Raw genomic sequence first — 24154 nt, 5'->3', positions numbered from 1 at the left:
AGTATAGCAGAAAAAAAAAAAAAAAAAGCAGTTACGTAACCTAAATCCTATCCCTGATGAGTGAGAGAGTTGCCTGGTATATCCCGATGACATCTCTGTTAGGGCATAGTAGACATCGGTGGTGATGTCAATTTAAGGATGTGACTCACCTTTGTGTTCAACGACTGTTCGTGCACTTTTCGGGATGCAAACCCCTACCTGTCGGGAGAAAAAATTACTAAAAGCCCTTTAGAACTTCACTGACTGAATAAATATTTTCCTTTTATTATCGTAAAAACAAATTCTTTTCAAACAAGACTTAAGTGGTACTACCATAACCACCACTTTACCATGGAGGACTGAAAAATTCCAATGACAAGACATACAGTATCGGTTGGAGTACTGGAACAAAAAATAAATAAATAGAAGGGAGCAGCGAAATATGATGTCAGAAGTATCTCTCCCAGCTGAAGTGAATTTCAACAACCTGTTCCATCGCAATATTTAGAGTTTATTTATTTTACGCCCAAAGAAAATAAAAGACATAAGTCGCAAGCACTAGTCCCGCCTTGGGTCATCGCTATAGCTACATTCCGTTGAACACACCCTTAACCCTACCTGAATGTGATATAGCTCTTGAACAAAAGACGTTTACATCAATAGATATGATTTATAGGGCTGTTGACAGAGCCACCATGAAGCATAATCTCGCATCTTCTTTTCTTGATGTAACAGGATTGGAAAAATACCCCTATACGATCTTCCATGTTGTAAGTCCTCTCTTTTCAAGGAAGGAAATGGAAAAAGTAGCACAATGGGGAAAGACCATAAGAACCGTACATTTGCGTAAGAAGCTAAAATTAATTGTCTTAATTGATATCTTAGGTAGAACGGCACCTGAACTCATCAACCGTCAATGTTCAACTTATCAACCATCAATATTAAGAAATTACCCTTTGGGTTAGGATTGTTATTGTTATTTATATAGCTAATTAGCATCTAGCACCATATTGCGATGTGTGTACTGTGCCTATACAAGCATGCGTTCACAGACGATTTGCATTTGTGCAGGCTGTACAACAACCGGGAATAACTCAAGAACCCTGCGCCTTCCGACTGAGTCGACTAACTACATTCCCGATTGGAGAGACCTTTAAAATTCCTCTAATATCTGACGGTATTCAAACCGTGGCCTCTCCAAACGAGAGACAAATGACGAAACAATTACTATCACATAGGATAATAACATCAGTAGTATATTGATTGCTAATGATTATTACATTGACAACTATCATGCTGTATTAAATAATAAGAAAACTGAGTACTCCACACCTATTTAGTAAGTTGTATTTCGGTTTGTGTCATATCAGAATTAATCATGGTAAAAAGGCTACCATGAGGCCTTCATTCTTGACTATGCTAAATCATCAGTATTGGCAATACCCACTTACCAAGTTCAATAAACTTTCTTCTGGCCTCGTTTATATCTAGGTATCAGTAAAAGTAGTGTTCATTAAACTTCGTAGGTTGGTTGACATATTTGCTTCAGGACAATTTTGCAATTTAGGACTTTTCTAAAAGGAACTCATGTTTTTTTTTTTTTTTTTCCATTTAACACACACCTGACTGGTAAAGGAGAAGCAATTAATTATCAGTCATTATGTTGAATGATACAGTTATATTAACAGGTGATTAATGTAAATAGGTTTACTATAGCTGATCAAATCATCATTATTCCTATAATTTAGGATAAAAAATATCGAAGCAAAGTAATAAAAATTATTTTATTATTTCCTCATAATAATAAATATTGGGATGCAGTCTAGTTTAAATAAATATAAAATAAATTAAAAAGAGTGAGAAGTTATATCATTTATGCATTGCTTTCTTTTTTTTGTTAGCGAATCGGCTTCTGTGGTCATATTGCACCTCGCAAGGTTTTCGCATTTTTTCTACCCTGATCCAAGGCGGGATTCGAACCCGCAACCTTTGGGTTACGAGACAGGCACTTTACCCACGCAGCTAGCCCAGTCGGCATGTTCCTCTTCCTTTAAATGGATTGCCTCAGAGCGAAGCCAACATCTTTTCATTAAACTGTGTACGAGTACTTTGCTTGGCTCGAAACTTTTTAATTGTCTTAATTTAATACAGTATTGATTTTACACTTATCTTACCTGTTTTTATTAGGTATCCACACATCTCGATAGGGAGAGAGAGGGGGGGGGAAAGAAATTATTTCTTGATTCGTTGTCTCCGGTCATAAAACTGTGCTGTGTTAATATTACTGTACAAAATCATTATTAATATCGATAACGATAATCATTATCATTATTACTATGAAGAATCATTATCCTTATAATCATTACAGCTATGATAATCATTATGCTAATATTGCTCGTGGGCTTGTTTTATCCTTTCGATGCTTTTTTTTTTTTTTTTTTTTTTAACTCAGAAAACTGTTTAACTCGGATTAGAATTTCGGGTTACCACAATTTATCATTTTCCTTATCATTATTATTCAAATTATCTTTAAAACTGAATTAATATTATAAATATTATAATATTAATTCAGTTAATATTATAATAACTGTAGATAAAGGATAAAGGATTCGGTAGATAAAGTTTAATCTTGGGCTATTCTTGTTTAACGTCAGATACTTCAGACCCTTAGGATACTTTAAGAAATCCAAATACTGTAATTGTTTTCTTATTTTCTCTCTCTCTCTCTCTCTCTCTCTCTCTCTCTCTTTAATTCCAGGTTTCTACAAAAGGAACTGATTCGAGCACAGGTAAGCGAATAAAATTCTTCTCTGCATGATTCATAGAAAAGTGTTCTGAATAATAAAACAGAATCCGTTCCAAATTCCAGACGAGGTTTCCACGAAGTCAAAGTCAAAGAACGGCTAAGAATGGCCTTATTCTGACAACGCCTGTGTCATCCTCTTAAAAGGACAAAATTCCATATGGGTGTTCTAAGTGTTAATGAGGGGAACCGTGAGGAATAATTATGACCGTGAAAGTATTTTGCTGTCAGAAAACTAATGCAGGTGTCGGTTAGATGGTCGGGATGGTCAACGATGGAACATCCGTCAGAAACTGTCTCCCAAACTAGCTCTGTCTAAAGATACAAACGATAAAATGCTTCTACCCGGAGGACATGGGTCACCTCTCTCCATTAATTATGCCAATATTCTCCTCTAACCTTGAATGTTCCGCAGAGGAAATGAACACGTGTCCCTCCTGTCACTGTCGAATGTGCTGTAGTCCTAGAAAAATGTCAGTGTTCTGTAATTAAGTTGGTCTTTGTAGGCCCCTGCCGAACTAAGCCGGCTCTTGTCGCTGTCTTCATTCACTGATGTCCTGCTTGATGGCTAATATTAACAAAGCGGTGTTCGCTTTTAATGTTGCATTACTATAAACTTCATTTTTGAAGTAGTTGGACTTTAAAAAATAGCACCTTTCATTTGTTGTATCTGAAATTGCAAAAAAAAAAAAAAAAATCTAAAATTTTCCCCTTGTCACTTATTAATTATCACCTACAAGTCTTCTATATATTTATACGTTTGTGAGATATTTTATTATTTTTTAAAGCTCACCTGTCGAAAATGATCATTTTGACTTTAGCCTTTGAAAGGCAATATTTATAATCGTTGCTGTTAATAATTTTACATTTTACATAATTACCATTGCAGTTTATCAAGTAAACCACTTTATTTGAAGAAAATAACATAGCACGCAGTTATAATTTGCAATTTTATCCACTTGAAATACAGCTGGCAAAATTTGCGGAATAAATCAAGCAGTTATAATAACACCTTTCGCCTTTCTAGCTGACTGCAAATATTAATTACCTAAATGCAATTAATTCTTTTTTTGTCAAGCTAGAAGTAAATTTTAGTTTTTTAAAGACTGATAACTGAAAGACAAGTGCTGCCAGATTGTAATTGTAAGTTAAATAATTCAAAAATCAATAAGAAAATAAGAACTCTAATACAAAACAATTTTCTTTTCAATTATTAATTAAATTAACTCGATAATAATAATTTATAAAATAATTTTAATTAAATAGAAATGTTATCTATAAAATTATAAAAGTCTCTTGGCATGATTCCACAGCCTTTTGATAACGTCATTAAGAGTGATGCACGCGCTCTGTATTGGAATGTCACGCGATGACTGCGCGTGTGATAAACAGTGGAAACTAGAAAGCCTAATCTACAGAAACTGGAATAAATATATCTTGAAAGAATTAAAGTTCGTTATATTTACTGGTCTTCAACTGAAAGTGTGAATCTTCGAATTGACATTTATAATTTAGTTTTTATGAATCTGTGACTCCTTAAATTTAGTGGAATGATGAGTTTTTTAGTGTACTTTCATCGTGAATAAGTCATCCACAAGACTGCTGAGCAAGGTAAGCACTTGTATTAGATCACTGAAAAATCGTTTCATTGCTTTTGCCACATAGCACGAAATAATTTTTTTTTATATACAGGTTTAAAAAATCTAACACTGAATATTCATTATTAATAATATTAATCTATTTAGATTTATTTATTTATTTATTTTATTATATTGGGAACAAACTTATCTCTCAACAAACATTTCAATAGGCAATATTTTTCCTTAGTTGATTTTTCATTGAATTGCACAAAGAATATTTGGAAAAGGTTAATTAATATAATTTAAGATTATGAATAACGTAATGAACAGACTAATAAAATTAATAATGAGAATTTATATTTGCATTAATACAGAAAGATTCTTCTTTCGTTATGTCTAAAAATATCTGCCTTCTGAAGGTAAATGTTTCTTGGATATAAAATACTTTATTCGGTTCAAAAAATTAAATATAATTTAATTACTATAAATGCAAAGAGGATAAGGGGAAAAAATCAATATTAAAAGTGATTTAACATAAAATTCTCTTTGATTTCTATCCTTTCTCCTTTTGACGTAATAAGTTTTTTGTTTTTTTTTTCAAATGTTTTCTTCCCGATTTTTGTAAGAGAGAAAGTAAAATAAAATAAAACTGTTGAAGCAATGTTTAATGTTAATGAATAATTTGTCAATAAGGATTTTTAAGTTCCTGAACGAGCACGTATATATTTTTTTCTTTATATTTTTCTTATATTTGTTTCTTTATATTTATATATTTTTTTCTTTTTAGCATATATATATATATGTATACACACACAATACAATTTGTATCATCATTATTTTTATTATATAGACAAAAACTACAACTTCTGCAATCTAGAAGATGTTTAAAAAATAATACAGTATTTGGATTCATTTTAGAATGCGCTCACTCTACATAAAATTAATTTGCCGTTCAAACTCATTACGACATTATAAAAAGTGTTCATACTGAAAAATGTCAATCGGAACGTTAATATCCGCGAGAAAAAAGAAGATTAAATATATTTATTGTAAAAAAATTATCTCGCACATAAAATTTTGAAAAAATTTCACGCTTGAGATTAAGATAAACAAGCAAAGTTATCAACCGATCGGTCCCAATTTAATCAATGCTGATAAAAATTTTATCCTTTTTAAATTTTCTATGCAAGGAAAATTAATGTATCCCATCCTGTAACTTTGGTGACTACCATTATTACTGGATTACCCCTCTGTAACTTTGATTTCCTACATACGGATCACATGGTTCGGTAAATACGAGTCATTTCAGAGCCCCAATGTAGCAGAGCCCCCCCCCCCCCAACCCATAAATTTATGTCTAAAGAACATGGCGATCTTATTTTAGGGCCTATAAAAGTATTTGTACAAGGCCCCCAGCTATTGTATGTGATAACTGTCCATTAAGTCAATATTTTTTTCACAATAGCTGGTGGTTCACAAGGGCGACTGTTAAATAACAACACGAGCGGATTGTATTAATAGAATCAAAGTTCAGTGGATATTTCAGAATTTGCATCATAAATATATGAACGTAATGAAGTATAAAACTTTAATCTTCGTAACACATCTAGGTAACATCCATGTACTGAAATTAATAGACGGAAGGCTAATTATAATTTTTTTATGATTTTTTTTTTAAACTTTAGTTAGTACCAATTAAACAACCGGTTTAAAGTTTTAAGGCGCACATGTGTGTGTGTGTGTGTGTGAAGGAAGGTAGGACGACTTATAATTCGCTATACCGGAGGTAGAGTTCATCAGTTAACAAAGTAAGCAATTGACGCATGCGTAGATGCAGAATATAATATCCGGGTAGCGGAATGATAAACGAGTTAGACGCGCATCGCATGGAGCAGTTATTAACAGAAAAAGGATCTGTGCACTGGATCACCTAAAAACTGGTTCGCATTTTCTCTTTTATAATTTTCGTGCCTACACATCTACGGACCACTTGTGAAAAGCTAATTAGCTTTATGTTCGAAATGGCTCGCCAACTCCTAGTTCAGAAACTTTCGTTTCTAGTAATTTTAGTAACAATTTTCTCTGTGTGCTAAATTATTTACTCTTTTGATTTACAACTCGAATCATAATACTGTTAGAAAAGCGAATTTTCATTGTATTTGTGCTCCTTAATTTTCTGTTAAGGTTTTTTTTCCTTTAAACTTGTTTGAAGTTTCGTATCAAAAAATATTATTGTGTCATTTAATCCAAATATATGTTTATCCAGAATACAGTATATGTGTGCAATATGTGCCGTATTTTATTATTATTACGTTATCTGTAGCCAATGGATACATCAGTCCTGGTAGTGCAATAGTTAGTTCGTTGTTCTTCTACACTGTGAGGAAATAGCTTTGTTCGAATTTTGTGATGATCATGTTTTATGGATTTTTCTCATTCTTTGGAGGGATTAGCCGGTCTTGAACGAGGATTGCATTATTTCCTTTGTGAAACTCGAGTTTTTCATCACAGGCAACGAACCACAGATATAAGCACCATATAATGACGTCTTATGTCCTTGGTTGGCTAAGTGCGAAAATACTAGACAGAAAGAGAAGTACTGTACAGTGCTTCTAATAAATTGCTTTGGTCAACAGCTTAAATAATTTTAAAATTAATTTAGGATTAAAAAGCTTTTTGGTAAAATGCATTTATCGTCATGAAAGATATATTTTTGATTAATAATCCCTGAATGTAAAAATTTTGTATTCAAGCATAGTCTTGACTTTCTCCTGAATGAAATAAGAGGTTTCTAGATCTGATCCTCGGTTTTTAAAAGTGTCTTAAACACTCCTCGTCATTTTATTTCAGTTAATTAAGGAGAAAGGCCGCCGTAGCCTAGTGGTCAGGCGCGCGGGTGCATAAGTACACGTGTCTTGAGTGACCGGGGTTCAAGCCCGTGACTGCTGAATACGGTGCTGTTTCTTGTATTCTGTCTATCTTGTGAACTCCTCTGATCATTTGATCGTCCCGGAGTATAAACAGAAAATTTATTTTTATTTTATAATAGCTAAATGATAATCGATGTTTATGGTGGCGAGAAAGGTTTGAGATCTTGAGACGATTTGTGACAGGGAGAACGGGGTGCACGAGAGGAAATCATTAATCTGTGGCTTCACCGTTTAATTTGAAAATTCAAAATACATTAGTTGACTTTCGGTTATCCGCTTTCGTTGGGAAACACATTTTCCCAAATAATCCGCAAAGTGAAAGAAAAAGTCATAATCGTGACAAAAATGTAACAGGTGGAAACTGTGAACAGAATGCTGAATAAGTGAAGATTGGTTAACTGGGATTCTACTTTGTTAAAATTAAGAAAGTCGGGTCATTCAACTACCAGCGGCGAAAGAATGTTTCCAACTATGAAGAATAAATATACATATGTATTTAAAACTTTCTCTCGAAACAAGACGGCTATTTCTTTTATAAATGAATTCAAGAGAAGAAGAAAAGCGATGAAATTTGCACTTTTTGAAAAAAAAGAAATATATGTGTGGAAAGAGAGGGGGGGAAGAGGGGGAGAATCAAGAGAAAAAAAATTACCACAGGTAGATTTAATGCCCCAAAACTACTAACAAGAAACAATTTTGTTACATTGTGCGCATGGGAAAAATTCTAAATTTGTATCCTTAATCCAAGGCCTGATATAAGTTCTAATTATTCTCTCGACCTTGATTTGCGTAAGTTTCCTTGTGAAATTGACTTATTTTTACCTATCCTCCATTCCCGTTTACTCCATTAACCGAACATTATCTTAAAACAGAAATACTAGTATTTGCCCTTGGCAAATGCCCTTGTAAAATTGTGGGATATGTAAAATGGCAATCTAACAGAGGACGCTGGCTTTGCGTTCCACTTACGCGGTAAGATGATAACCTTTCAGAGGATAAGGAACGCCACCAGGAAGAACACCAAAACGCTCTTTACGGACTTGATTTTGTAATAGCATCTCATTTGATAAGATGCAAAAAATAATGACCTAGAAGTTAAATATTCCACTAAATGCTCCATACCAGTGAACCGAAACTAATATACAGTAATTATCATTATGATGGATCCACAAGTATTACAAAATTCTTATAAAAAAATTGAGTTTATAGATTGTAATTCTTCCTCTCCCTCGCACGTAACCATAATAAGAGACTTGTTAAACTTCATTCAATAACAAAAAAGTCAACAAATCGAATCACTGAAGGGGCCAATTATAGTATTATAACATTACGCAAGCAAGTGTGGCACGTCTAAAATCCGAACCATTAATAAGTATGTCTTTGTCATTCTTGCCAACTATTCATCTTGTTATCTTCTATCCGATGCGAAAAGAAACCGATTGAGATTCTCAGTTGAAATCACACAAGTATTAACTTGATAAAGTTTTATTATGGCGTCCTGACTCGTGCTTCCAAGAAAGTGGCTACTACAGAAGTAACCAAATATTTTTTCTTAAATTGGTTTCTCACAGACCCGAAGGTAGGCTGACACCATTGGCGTCTCTGCAGCATCGCGTGATCGAAGATATTGAGATTGGTCCCCATACCTGAACAGGTGGTCATTTTCTTTTGCTCCCTTCTATGCTCCCCTTAGCAGACGCCACTAGCGCGTCTGCTCTTTAACGAACTGTCTAACTTCCCGGACCTTACTATGACAAATTACGAATAAATATTGCCGCCTGAGGGCGTGGCGAGCTGCGGATGAGCCAGGCAACTAGTAGCAGCATCAATCAAACCCATGTTGAGGTTATGTGACCTCCGTAGATTCTATCGCTTCGATCATTTTTCTAGTCGCGTGACCCTTTCTCCGTCACATTAATGTTCGTTCCCGAACAAGGTGCATAAGAATGTAGGTTTGTAAGTGCCGAAGAAAATCCAATTTTCCTGTCATTCAGAGGGGATGGGGACATAGAATTGTTTATTATTTTTGTGCGCAGTAAGAAAGAAAAAAATACTTCGCTCACTTAACAAGAGTTGCTTATAGCTTCATTTTCAAGGAGCTCGGGGGTTGTGTAGCTTAGGTTGCACGAAAAATATCAATGAGGACAACATCCTCCCCTTTATTATTATTATTATTTTTTTATTTCCGTTCTAACCTGATTTTGTAATAATTGCTCCCGGTTTTATCAAAGTTTATTTGTTACTGAATGTATAATGAGAAAACGCTTTAATAGGCACTTTTAAAAGCAGATCCTCCCTGCACTTCTTGTACGAATCATTCAAGAACCAAATATGCTATAAAAAAAATTCTTGGCTACTACCTACAAGACTTTTTATAAGCGCACCTGTCTACGAATAAGGATTTTGTTCAACAAAAAACCTTGTTATTACGATGAATTATAATAAAAACTCTTGCGCACCAAGATCAACATAATTTCTTAATGGGCATATTTGCTGGACTAAAATCTCTATGAAATCAAACTAATAGATGCTAGAAAAAAAAAACAAAATAACCGTATATCGGGGTGGCCACCTCTAGCCCGCGGACCAATTCGGCCGCGATCGTTTTCAAAACATATATAGTAAACGGTACGCCGTTTATTATGTATATTTTTGAATTAATGGAATTTCTGCCGTATATTTTAAAAAATACTCTGCGCATTGCTACGACAAATGTCGATTCACTGATAAAAATAAGCAGTATCAAATCTCTCATTAAATATTGTAAAAATAAAATATTTCAATTTTTGTTACTGGAATTGTATTTGTATTTTGTTATTGTAATTGTATTTTTATCTTGAATTTGTATTTCGTTTTTCTTATTAATAGATTTAATCAAATGTACGTGTATGTATAAATATTACTTTTATAGTAATGCTATTTATTAGCATAAAACCGTTTGACATTTTTTTTTTTTTTTTTTTATTATACACTATTTTAAAAATCCTGAAAATCGCGGAAAGCTAAAAAAAATTTGGCCCACGTGTACCTCACAGACATTTTATTTGGCCCTCAATTTATAAAGGTTGCCAACCCCTGCCGTATATTACACTTATTTCTATTGCTTCGTGGATTTATCTGAAGGGGCAAAACCATTCCAGTAGACAGTTGTACAGTTTTCTTAAAAGCAATTTAGAGGCTAAAAATTTCTTATTTTCATGTGCGCCCTAAACTTCTATTTTGTCTTCGCTAGGTTGAGAAAGAAAGAAAGTAAGACTATCATTACAGTGGACTATGGACTTTATGTGCAAAGTTGAGCGTTGATATGCAAATAACTCTGTTCATATGGAGGGGAATGACATAAAATGGAGCACGGATAGAAATAATGTACTGGACTGTGAACATTTATTTCTGGTTTTTGAAATTCTAGAATAATTGTCTCAGTGAAGAACAACATATTTCCTGTATTTCCTTATGGAATATCGCAAGGAAATCCCAAACTGGCATGACCTGAGTGTATTTTGTTTTCTTCCATTAAAAAAGAAAAGGAAAAAATATATAAAGAAAGAGACAGGGAAACACACAAGGCGCGTGCTTTCGTCTGATATGGAAAGCTAAAATATATCGGTACGGCTCGACTTGTGACCAATGTGGCGAAACAAAATCAGGGTAGTGAATGAGATTAATGTCAAAAAGGCCACGCCTTTCGACTGGTATAAGGTTGTTTACTCAGAATCGCTCTATATCTGGAGAAACCGGCTTGGGAGCACGCGCTTTGTACCACCTCAGGTTTGATGCTTTTTAGAAGTAGAGTGTAGTCATTTCGAAAAATTGCTAACTTCCTGCGAACAAGATTTGTGTGTAACGACCAGAAGATGAACTTCTTTTTTAGGATTCATTATGTTACTATAAAAATGTTAACAAAGTAGGTTAATTACAAGGGTGCTTTCATGGTTTGATGAATGAGAGAAAGACCAGTTGATTGCAAATTTACTCTTTACGGCCAATGAATTCCTGAGTGGAGACTTTTAGAATACGATTGTAAAAATATATGACCATTTAAGTGTGCAAAAATATTTTTGCACACTTAAATGGTCATATGAAATGTTTAGGTATACACCAACACAATTTATGTGTTGGTGTATACCTAAACTAAGTCTTCATAACTAAACTGTAATAATCTGATTATAATTTTAAGAGGTAAAGAATACCTATAGGTTCCATATAATAACTTAAAAAATTGGTGAGGGGTGAAGATTGGTACAGAGAAGGGCAACAAGATTGGTGAGGGGAACGAAGGGGTCCTCTCACCAAGAAAGACTTAAATTCTGCAAATTGCAGCGTCTGGAGACTAGGCACCTGCGAGGTGATCTGATTGAGGCGTATAAGGCCTTGAATGGATTGAGCATGCTCAATTCTGATGGGATTCTTCCGCTTGCTCAGATTACGAACCTGAGAGGGCATAAATTCAAATTGAGGAAAGACAGTTGTAGAATAGATGTGCGGAAATTTGCCTTTAGCCAGCAGGTGGTTGATTTCTGGAACAAACTTCCATCTGTCGTTGTGGAAGTTGATAGCTTAAATAAATTCAAGGAGGACCTGGACAAACGTTTCGAGGGAATGGATGTATGAAATGTTTTTTTTTTCTTTCTTTTTTTGTCTAATGCTACATAAGCTTTATTTCTTGCATCACATGCTTCTACTACCACTTAACAAAACAACTAGTAAAGATAAAAGTAGTCACATAATGGTAGTTATGGCTCTGATTTTTTAATTTACTTTGTATGTGCAAAATATATTTTGGGAATGCAAGAGTATTAGAGTAATAATGTTTGAATAACTGCTATTTGAACATAGTAGAGTCCAGGTAACAATGTTTCTACCTTTCTAAGTCTGGGTTTATGTAGGATAACAGAGAGAGCGAGAGAACGCCAGATACCTTTCGAATACAATAATTTCTGTTGATGGCTGCAACAGCTTATGCATCTTATGCGTGTGTATACCTAAAACTTTCACATTCGAGAGGGTTCAGTAGTGTGAGAACGTTAGAAGCAGTCAATTATGTTGTTCTTGCAAGCAGCTTTCGAAATTAAGGTAGTTTCCTCACATTTCCAAAACTGCGGATAAATTTTCCTTCCAGTTTTTAAATGGTGGTTTAATTATTGTTAATTCAGTTTCAAATGATGACTACTTTGATGGTATGCTTTCCTATATAATACACTTTTTGGAACAGTGCAGCTGTGAATGGCCCTTTTACGATAATGTGGAACACCCTGTATGAGGAGGAGTTGAATGCAATAACGTCATCTGCATTTCATACGTTAAAATTCGTTTAATGCATTTAACGAATCAAATTTTCAAAATTATACATTCACAGTATTTATATTCCAATTTATACGAACAGATAACAAATAAATTAGTTCTGTCTTCTTAGTACCCGGGGGTCGACACAAATCACATGGAATCACCGGTAATTGGAAAGAATACAGCTTACAAAAGACATTGAATCAGTTTGTATAGGACAAAAGGTAGCTGATGCAACAAAGAGCGGCTATCTTTTGCAATAGAAGGTCAATATCTAGAGAAGAAATGGTCACTATATGATCATTTCTTGCAGGGAAACTCATTTAAAAGAACCAAGAAGATTTTCAGTGAAGGGGGAACAAGAATCATTTCTTTAAACAAGAAGCGATTCTTGCTTCTTGTTTAAAGAATTAAAGCAAATACAGGAAATTGGATATTTCCTGTATTTGCTTTAATTAACAAAAATTATTTAAATTTTAATTCTAGTTTTTTAATAAGTATACTTATTCACGTTACATTTTATTTTTAAGTTTTGTTAATTGTCTTAATACTTCGGATTTGAAAAATTGAGAAAAGCCAAAACGATGAATTTTTCTATATCTCACTTCTAAAATAACTGAAAGGTCACAGATTTTTTAAACAGTTTAAGTGGGTCGCGTTATAAAAAAAGATCGAGGAAAAACTGGTTTAGTCTAACCTAAGCGTGAGGTGGAAACCAAAAGCGTTGTTTCGCCGTATTTTATTCGTTGATGGAGCAGGTATTTAATTTAATTTTATTTATTTTATTTTTCTATCTTCTGAATCTATTCAAACATTTAGTTTAGTCAGTTTTCGCGGAGGGTAAAGAAATTTTGCCGAATTTATTGACAATTTATGTGTTGGTGAAACAAATAGTTTTTTATTTGTTATCAGGTTAAGTTAAGATATTCCCAAACAGTCTTGGGAGTAAATTCAACGAATAAAATCACGCGTCAAAATTATTAATTGATTAACTGGCAAATCATGTAAAAATGGCCAGTAAGGCACCATCGGAAAAGCAGTTTGCCAACGAAGCCAGGAAATAATGAAGTTACATATACTGCAAGAAAATTGTCTGGGTTTTCTAGTAATGCTTTAATTTACAGGTTTATTTTGCATTCTGTTGGAATTAGAAAGGAAGAAATATTTTAACATATACTGCAAGAAAATTGTCTGGGTTTTCTAGTAATGCTTCAATTTACAGGTTTATTTTGCATTCTGTTGGAATTATAAAGGAAGAAATATTTATTTTTATTTTATTTTTAAATTCAAAAATGCTACTAAAGTTAAAAAAATCGATTTAAATTCTTTGGCAGTCGTGCTATACTATTAAGCGTAATAATATACCTCGAACGATCGGCATTACACTGAAAAGTACTTTAAAAACTCTGGTGGGATGTATTCTGTAACGGATGATTGCTTTATCGAAGGTCAAGTTTTCAGCCAGCTTGTCATGGTGGAACAGTCATTACAAAAATCCTGCAGGATGTCTGAAGTGTTAGACGAATATCTGTTGAGGCGTGGGGGGGGGGGAGTGTCCCTTCTCGGATTCTTGTTTTTTTTTTTTTTTTTTACCTACTTGGACACGACAAAACGGTTGACGCCTTTCTTGGGTATGACTACACACGATCGACAAAAAAAAATTTTTTTTTTTTTAAATATATGTATATAAGGTTCTGAGAAGTCATACAAACACGTTTTTCACACGTTCCGTTTCGGTGCGCGCGCAACGTTGTCAAGCTCAAAGACATCGAAGGAGAAGTCTGAAATTTAGGGGGAGAAGTTAGACTTTCTCTGCTGCAAGTCGCCTGTTGGTATGCGGTCAGGTGATAGTGAAGTCATGGTCCAGTGATAAGGGAAGCAGCTGAAGGGAGGGAAGAAATCACATAAAATACGGATAACTGCCGTGAAAGACAGATTCGCTTTTAAAGATAACCAGAACGTACCACGTAGCTAGAATACCATTAGAATCGGTTCCTCCTGTGCGACTTCTAAATTTAGTGTTCAAATTTGTGAACTTGAGGGAGTCATTTGTTGAGATTTCTGTTCGCTCGCCTCTTTGAATGAGACCTCTGAGATACTCCATGATGACAACCGTTATTGTATTCTCAAGTTGAAATACAGTATTGTTAAGTAACAGCTAAATTTTAATACAAACACTGTTCTATACTTCACTATTTAAAAAATATCTAGACTTTAAATACGGTATACCAATGTAGGGATGTAGGATCAAGTTAAAGAGAAGTTTTTATAGCTAACCGAAAAAATAGAAAATCACAAAATATTTAAAATTTAAAAAAAGGTTAAAAAATAAAAGAACTACAGGCACGAGCTATAAAAAAAATTAGCACATAGTTTAGCGTGAGGCATGGTAGCATAGTGGTTGTGTGCCTGTCGCTCTTGTTGGCTGTGATTCGTTTTTTGTTTTTTTTTTTATTTATGGTTTCTCACCCTGTTCTAAATTACTCGATTTCTAACGGAGTTCACCATGTTTAGCAAAAGGTGACCAACATTAACAAAAATGTCTGTTTCCTTTCGCGGATTTATTAGTCTTTTTGAACAAATTTCTGAGATTTTTCTTAGTCCAAAAAACTGTATTATAAGAGTAATTTATAGTCCATAAAAGGTTGCACCGGACTTCCAATTCATTGGAGTTTTGGTTTTTTGAAGATTTTAGATATACACTTCTTCATCATTCTCATAACAGACTGGGCATGATTTTTGAGTTTACAGCAAAAAAAAAAAAAAAATAGTAATGCACAAATTTTCTATTTGGTTTAAAGAATATCGTACTCCATCTAACAATCGCATATGCAGGCATCGAAGTTGACTCTGATCTGATAGACTGACTCTGATTTTGGGAATAAACGGAAACTTGCTGGCTTTCCTTACGTAATGCATCACTAAAGAATAAGAGTGTTAACGTTACATCCAAAATTTTACAGTGTAGGCAGATGGCATAAAACCACCGAAAAAAATCCCTTCATAAGTCAACGCATCTACTATAAATTCCAACATTAATGAAAACCTTTAGTTGGACAACTTCGAACTTTACCTCAATCCTGACAAATCAACCGTTATAGTATTCGAAATAAAAAACCATACTGTGATACGACTCATTTGGGAAGTTACTGACATCTTTAGCTACCAGCTACAAAGATCTCGATGTTTATTACAACCCAAAGATCCGGGGTCTGTTGCTGTTGTAGGGTTTTAGGTGCATCAGCAACCTTGGCTATACTGCGCCGTATATATTATATCTGTAAATTGCGTATGTTCTGTGGTCGATTTGCCGTTTGCTGGACGTAAACCCCGAGTTTCCAGGAGAAAAAAACCAGTTAATCCGTCTGTCCTGAGACTGACTAACTGAGCCACGTTGTGAAAAAGGCTCATAAAAATTCCTGACATCATTGACGGAACTCGAACTCATGTCTTTACTACCCGGTGTGGGGAAGACTGCGATTGTAGCAACTGTGTTACCCACCAGAGTCTCAGATTCTGTAACCGCTTTGAATACCTTCTGAAGCGGTATGAATTACTACGGGGGAAGGGTGTGTGGTACAGTATGGTTGTTTAAAGAGCGCGTGGGTTATTGAGATTGTATGTGTGTGTGTGTTGACAAAATGAAATCCAAGTTACTAAACTTTAATGGATTTTTTTATATTTTTTAAACACAGCTAAAACATTTACTTTCGAAAACAGTGTAAAGCACGAGCAGAAACAATATAAGAATAATTATATTTTAGCACGTTCATTTTACGTGAGATACAGTAGCGCAGTGGATAAGTTTTTCATCAATTGGGATAGATTTCGGTTACTGTAATGGCGTTTATATACCGTATAGTATACAGTATATTGTACCAGATTCTTTTAGTATTATAGACATATTAACTGACTAGCAAATATAACTAACAAGCCCTATAAATAGTCTTCTCTGCTTAGAGAGAGAGAGAGAGAGAGAGAGAGAGGTCGCTAAAAGATCTCCAGTTCCAAGGTTCCATGTGAACATGATAAAACTTAGTTCTCGTCTTTGCAAGTCGTAGACATTGGAAACGATGTTCGGCATAACAGTTCCTGTTTTGGTTTCTATATATTGTTAATTTGATTAATTAACTTTTTCTCTGTCATATGATTTGTCTTTTTTTATTAATTGCAATGCCTTTTTGTAATGGGTTGCTTTATTGATGTACTCTATCGTAACAAGAGTATTGTGTATTGTAAACAGGTTGCAAGGAAGGCCCATGGTGTCCTATCGATGATCTATCGAACTTTTGCAAGTAGAGATAGGGACGTGATAATCCCATTATATAATGCTTTTGTTAGACCACACTTGGAATACTGTGTTCAAGTATGGAACCGCACCTAAAGAAAGATAGCGAGCTTCTTGAAAGGGTGCAAAGACGGGTAACTCGCCTGGTGAGATCGGCAAAAGGGCGTCCTTATGAAGAAAGACTTCGAATATGTGGGTTGCAGAGTTTGGAAACTAGACACCTTAGAGGAGATTTGATTGAGGTGTTTAAGGCTCTGAGAGGCATCAGTAAAATGAATGAGGACGAAATTTTCAAGATTATAAATGATACTAGAACTAGGGGACATAAATTCAAGTTACTGGGGGAAATGTTTAGATTGGACTGCAGGAAGTTTTATTTTAGCCAGCGAGTTATAAATTACTGGAATAAGTTGCTTACATGGGTGGTAGAGGCTGACAGTTTGGGGAAATTCAAAGGTCATCTGGATAGTACCTTCGGGTCAGGGAAGCGCATAGGATGATAGGTTTAATTTCCTTTTTTTTATTAATTATTATTATTTATTATTTTTTTTAATCATTGTTTTGTTCGTTTTTTTTTTTTTTTTTTTTTTTTTTTGGCTGGTGCAGCATAAGCCATAGGCTTTCTTGCACCATGCGGCCATTACTAATACTAATACTAACTTATGATGCATTCTAACATTCCCTGCTAAAAGAATGCATCATAATTCCTAATTATACTGAATTAATAAATATAATCAGAAGAATAAATTGAAAAATTAATAACAGAAAAATGAATCTTTAGGGTGAGCTCACCTACCATGTACACCTATTATTTGTTTTGTTCCTCTTTCTCTTCCATGCATATATTTCCACTACCGCTTCTTGTCAATTTTCTCAATTCCGGATTAGCCGACAAAAATAAGCTAATATACCACATATCATTTTTGTCACACAAATGCTCTATTGGGTTGATATCTAGTGATTGTGAGACCAGGAAAGTAGGGAAAGATCTCTGGCATGCACCTTACTTTATAATGTGGATCCCATTGAATTTATACACTATAAATGTCTACCAGAGAAAGAGAGAGAGAGACCAGAGTAGATAATCACCACTACTCTCCCTACCAGGTATTCTTCTGAATTGTATAAAGAATCATGGCTTCATGTTGTTTTCTCCCGATTTGGGTGTGCCAAATGGAACCGGGGTTTCTCAGACTAGATAACCCTTTTCTAGTTTTCAAATTCCAGTCGCCTCTGGTTCACTCTAAATATTGCTTTCTGTTAAAGATAAATGTCGATGTTGTCGTCGGGTCATCTTTATTGTAACCTAGAGTAGATAACGTTGTGCGAATTTTGCATTTGGACTGCTTCTCCACGGTTGAACTAAAACGTTGCCTGGGCTAGTGGGATCCGTCTGTGCATCCATACAGTCTTCATCAACTTCTGGCCTTGGGCACACCAGTCATTGTTAATAAATTCTTTAAATACATGTTATGCTGAGTTGTTGATAAATTCTTTAAATACATGTTATCACGACACTTCCTCACCAGCCTGCATTAACCCCAACAAGCATGATAGGCCATGATTTCGTGTTGTTTTTTTCTAAACCAGGTTCTGCCACTATTCCACGCAGAGAGAAATGCTTTGTTTCTCATATACACCCTACGCAATATGCTGTTTAAGGAGCATATTAAAGATACTTTGGGAAACAACATTATCCATGAAATTAATAGGCATGCACGGATTTTCACCTTACTGGGTCCACAGAACAACCTATTTGTTCAATTGGTATGATAGTGCCAGTAACAAAAATAGCAATCACTGAAGAAATTAAAGAGAATAAATAGGCGAAACGTTTAACTCGTTGGCTTAACAGCATAGCAATCTAGTTGGGACGATGCATCGCTATTTACCACTCGTTTAGAGGGTCTGAGTTCGATGACTGGAGAAATTTCAGAAGTTCTCTTCAGTTAATATCAACAATATATCTTTTTTATTTTATTTTATTTTATTTCGTATTTGATGACTGGAAGAAATATAAAATCTTAAATCGAGGCTTTAGCTAGCCGATCTCAGAAAGAGGGAATAGCCCCCCCCCACCATGAGTTATTCTGGATTTTTCTCCCCACACAACATGTAAACTGGCAATGTGTACACATTTCCACTGATAAGATGAAAAAAAATACGGCTATGAGCGATTCAAATTATTATTTTAACGGCACCAGAACTTATATTTGGTGCTATTAAAATAATAATTTGAATTGAAATTTCTTCTTTGATTACTTCTTAGTGAATTTAAAATAGGACATATTAAAACACAGTCATATAGCAACCATAGTACTGATGGAGAAACTATCACTATTATTGTCTCAGCAGAAAGGTTTGGGAGACCAAATTGAGAATTTTTTGTCAGTTTTTAACCAAAGTGACCTCACAAGCAACACAAAATTTTTCATAACTATTGTATAAATATTTTCAAATGTACCACTATTATTGAATATTTAGATGGAATTCGTCCCTACCCCAACGATCCTTTATGAAACTAAAGGATTTCACTTAACAAATTTGGATATCCACTACTGGATATTTAGAAACTGAGTGGAAGATTTCGCTGCATGCGAAGTTCTATAAGTGGATATGTGTAGGTCAACGACACCTTAATGAAAGGAAGTTGTGCTGATTTATAAATCTACTTAATGTGATAAATATATTCATATGATTAACCAAACAGACCCCCCCTGAAACTTCTAGGAGAGTGTGTAGATAATGAGGATTCCCTGGAGTTCAAATAATCCATGATGAATCTATTGAATATAGAAATTATATAAATTAGATGAAAGTAAGACTATCATTTTAGATAAATTGGATCTATTTCAATCGAAACAGAGTAACCGAATTATGAGTTACAACGCGTCTATAAAAGTAGAGTACCTCGAGAGCCAACAGAAGTAAGTTTAGTCTATCTGAATGTCGAATGATATTGAACATCTACAGATGCTGAACATGTTGTCACCATACTTAAATGTTTGGCTACTTCTAAATGCCTCGGATAGAGGAGTGAAGACACAGTAAAACTTAATGTACAGATCACAAAAAATTATGGATGATTAAAAGCCGAATAGTCAATGTTTAAAATTCAATTAAATGCCTTAAATAACAACAAATTGAAATTTAGATTTAGGAGCAACTAACAGTAATAGAAATTATCTTTTGTTGAACTAAAAAACGGTTCTCTGTTCAGATCTGTCCGATTGGTGCCCACTTCGGGATATGTGCGAGACCTCTGTCTCAAGTGTTATCGGTTTTTGATAGATGTCAAAAGAATTAAGATAACTTGGACAATATTCGTTATATATACCAAAGCATTAAATAATTGCCCAATTTAGATAAGATAGTTCATTTCTTTGAACTTTTGACTTTTCAGACTGGAAATAATCAGCTGTCTGAATAGATCTGGTTTCCCTCTCTATTTCCCATTCTTATTCGTATCGTATGGTACCCCAGACGTATGGTATCACATCATATGCGATATGTATGTATTGAGGAGGGTACCTTTGTCTTATCGAAGCAATTAGTTCTGCATAAGTAGACAAGATGAACGTCGTTACACGTGGCTTTTATAAATCTCTTTGAGCTCTTTCTTCCTGTTCATGTGATCTGGACTGTCCGTATGACCTCACAAAGACAACTGCCGTGCGAAATCGAATATGAATTCACATGCATCTCAAAAATCAGCACAAAGCGAGACATCAGAATATTGCATCTTCCCATCTGATGCCCCCCCCTTCCTTCCCTCGAAAAAGAATCCGTTTCAGGTTCTGTAATTGATGGATGGTAACAAATTGCCTCCCTGTGATGCAGATTAAATGAGGCTAAGTGGTAGTCATTGTATGATTTCTCAAGGCAGAGCAAGTTGATGGATTAAACACATAAAAGTGCGCCCCGTACGTTTTCTGTATTTATACCAAACCTGTTTATTTAGAACCATAAAAACAATGGTCATCCAGTAAAGGATGAAGCATACTGACAATTTGACTTTAGTTCCGCTAAAGTCAAATTACCTAATACTGTCCATTGTATTACATGGGAAACACTTCCCAATGCCCCCAAAGATAAGAGGTGATGCTAAGCACGGTTAGTTATCCCTTCACCACCAGTTATTTTGTTCACGATTGCGTGCTACTGTGTCTTTGACTTATGCGTAACAATTTCCCTAAACAATGTATCTTTTGTCTTAGCAACTGCTAACAGCAAAAGATTCTTTCTTGTGGTTCGTGACTTGCAGTACAATGAAACAACCAGAGAACATCCTTCGCATGATCCACAGCTAATATTGTTTCTGTTGTTTAATCGACTTTCAGAAATATCATTTTTACTTTTAGCTAAGTCTGTTTGAAAGTCATTAGTCATGTGGCCATAGCACAACACGCCTTTTAGGTATTCGTCCCTAAAATCTTCACTAAATATTAGTGCAATTATTTTATACTTAAGCAGTAACTGCTATGAAATGAAAAAAGATACCAAATTTATCCAACTGGACAATATAGTCAATTGAACAGCCTCCTCCTTATACCATGAGGTATAAGGTTCCTCCTTATACCCCATGCTGGCAATTGTACCCCGTACACATATGGAGGTTACTCCCCTGGGTTGGGAGCCTTCGGCAACCAGTCCCGTGATAAGGAGAAGTTGCGTGTTCAGAAGTATCATGTGTTTGTAGAATCAAGATTAATGGTTCCCATCACGTATTGGAAATGCGGACATCACTATGAACATCAAAACAAGTTAGTTAATATATATATACAAATATACTTACCTCAAGGAGATAGATAGATAAATAGATAGATGTAGCAAAGAGGGAATTTGGCGGGGGGATATGAAATCAGAACTTGCCCTAAATCCTCCTGAGGGACTAAAAACATTTGCTGAAAATTGGTGTCGATCCAACTTTTCCTTCTGGAGCAATGCCCGATATATACTCATTTCGAACGAACAGAGGGGTGAAGTGGAAGTGGTTTTTTTTTTTTTTTTTTTTTGGCTGATGCTGCATAAGCTTGCTTTCTTGCATCAAATGCCTCTACTAATGCTAATGCTAATTTATATAAATTCTTTGAGGGGGGGGGGGAATGGAATTTTAATCGCTGTTAAAAGCTTCCCATGAACCATGAGAACATATTGAAAATTTGGTGTCGATCTGACTTTTCTTTATCGTGTAGTAACTAAACAACAGACACATACTTACATTTTTATATAGATATCTTTTATGGGGGGGGGGGATGATGGAAATGATGATGAATTGACCCGATATAAAAGATGAATTCTATTAGTTCGATTTTAATGAAATTTGAAACTTCTTTCTAAAGGAACCAAATATAAAATTATATTTGTAATAACATACCTTATACCAAATATAAGGTATAAGGTATGTTCATGTCAAACGGCGCCTGGGATTTCTCCCATCTCCGCGTGTATTCGCTATGTCTGTGCAGTGTGATGTGCTGTGCCCATTGTTTGTCCAGCTTATTGGCCGCTAGGGGTCTGGCGGCTTATTGGCCGCCAGACCCCAAGTGGGGCCCAACGTTGCCCATACCTCGCCATGTGGAGGCTAGCCGGGTGTGTCCAGAATCATGACAAGTTTCTCTGGCAGGTCCTGCCACCTAGTTTCCTGGGATTTCAGTGGCTAGGACCTAAAAAAAAAAAAAAATCCACGCGTTTGACGTTAATTTTTAGTGAGATTGCTGTTAGGAAATCGCTGGTTGGGAAATCGCTAGAGCGATGTGTTAAAAGGCCTAATAGGTCGGGCAAAATGTTGTTGTTATTAAATTTAGACGTGTGGACCGTACGCCAGATGAAAGATAATAGTGGGAGGGGAGGCTGAAGACTTGGGGGGTAGAAGTAGAAGTAAGGGGTCGATAGAAGAGATGACCCCTGCTAGGCAGTGTGGCATGCCCATGTCACACCAGAGGGAAGTTTGGATGGCAGGTGGGGGAGACGAAGAAAAGTTATCTCCCCCTGCCATGGATAGGGTATACAGGTAGAGTGGGGGGGAGGCTGAAGACTGGGGTAAAAGGCAGAAGTATGGGGACGATAGAGAAGGCGACCCCATGTGGTCAGTGAGGCAGGCCCATGCCTCACCAGGCGAAGAGATAGGTCGACAATGGAGGTAGGAAACAGAGCATGTCTTCTCACCCTCCTGCCGGGGATAGGGAATTAAAGATGAATAGTGTTAGGGTACCCCATTCAGATCGCCATATAGCACTTGGCAGCGGGGCTGCTAGTGGTCCTAGTCCGTTCCTAGCAGAGATCGGACCGAAGCGTGATCGTTCATGGGATGGTTCCAGTCCGGGTTTGCTTGTTTCGCGTTTGTGGGGTTTTTCTTGTGTCATTTCCCATCCATGGGTTATTTGCGTCACTGTTGTTTATAGAATCATTTCTCATTTATTTGACTTTAGATCCACTTCAGGGTTTAGTGCCTTGATCATTGGAGGCCATTGGGTTCCAGGCGTCTTCTGTGGGTTGCCTTCGAGGTTTGTTCATTTCCTTATTTTGTAGGTGGTTGGTTGCAGCTTGCTGCGATAAGAGCTCTCCGTCTTGTGAACAGGGCCAGTGCATAGTTGGAGAAGGCCTGATATTCCTCTCTGGTGTCCAAGATGTGGTGCTCCTGGCCGTATGGTAGGTACTGTATTTTGGTGATGAATGCACTGCGGATAAAATTAATGAAAATTCGTCCATTGGGAGTTAAATTGTTACAGATGAACCACATGATGAAGACAGTAGGCATATTACGCATATGCGCCTAAAAGTGGGAAAAGTTACAATCCGTGATGTACAGCAATGTCATATTGTACATTACCGCTGACTCCTTTGCTCTTACTTGGTTCTCAGAAAATACAAGCACTATATATATATATATATATATATATTAGATGACGTCCCTACAAATGTATACAATACATATATATATATATATATATATATATTAGATGACGTCCCTACAAATTTTCAGCATTGTTTCGGGTCTTTATTCCTTTTTTTAATTCTATTACATTTTCTTATTTTCAAGTACAAAATCACACTTCTTTCTACATTGCCATTTATCCCTCTCTGATTCTTAGCTACCTCCCTAACTATTTTTGTAGCCACCTTTAAGATCTTACATCTCCAGGTCAGATTCAAGATAGCGTCTTGGGATGCCAAGGCAAAAAAATGTTGCATTTTTAGTGAGCAAGGCGTGGATTTTCATGTTATTATAATATGCAAAATTGAGTTCTATACGCTGAGTTGACCGAACAAAAACACTCTTTTTCACGAC

The 24154-nt window shown here is 35.4% G+C and overlaps 1 protein-coding gene across 2 annotated transcripts in view; it reads right to left on the bottom strand.

The window, feature by feature from the left end:
• LOC150088580 (uncharacterized) overlaps positions 1–24154 on the bottom strand; it is a 124792-nt gene that overhangs the window by 45605 nt on the left and 55033 nt on the right. The gene's annotated exons all lie outside the window — the stretch shown is intronic.

This window comes from Mastigoproctus giganteus, chromosome 3 (assembly GCF_048544385.1).
Source record: "Mastigoproctus giganteus isolate SK-2022 chromosome 3, ASM4854438v1, whole genome shotgun sequence".
Taxonomy (NCBI): Eukaryota; Metazoa; Arthropoda; class Arachnida; order Uropygi; family Thelyphonidae; genus Mastigoproctus; species Mastigoproctus giganteus.
Note: the sequence above shows the minus strand (reverse complement) of the source record. Positions and strands in the feature narration are given on the sequence as shown.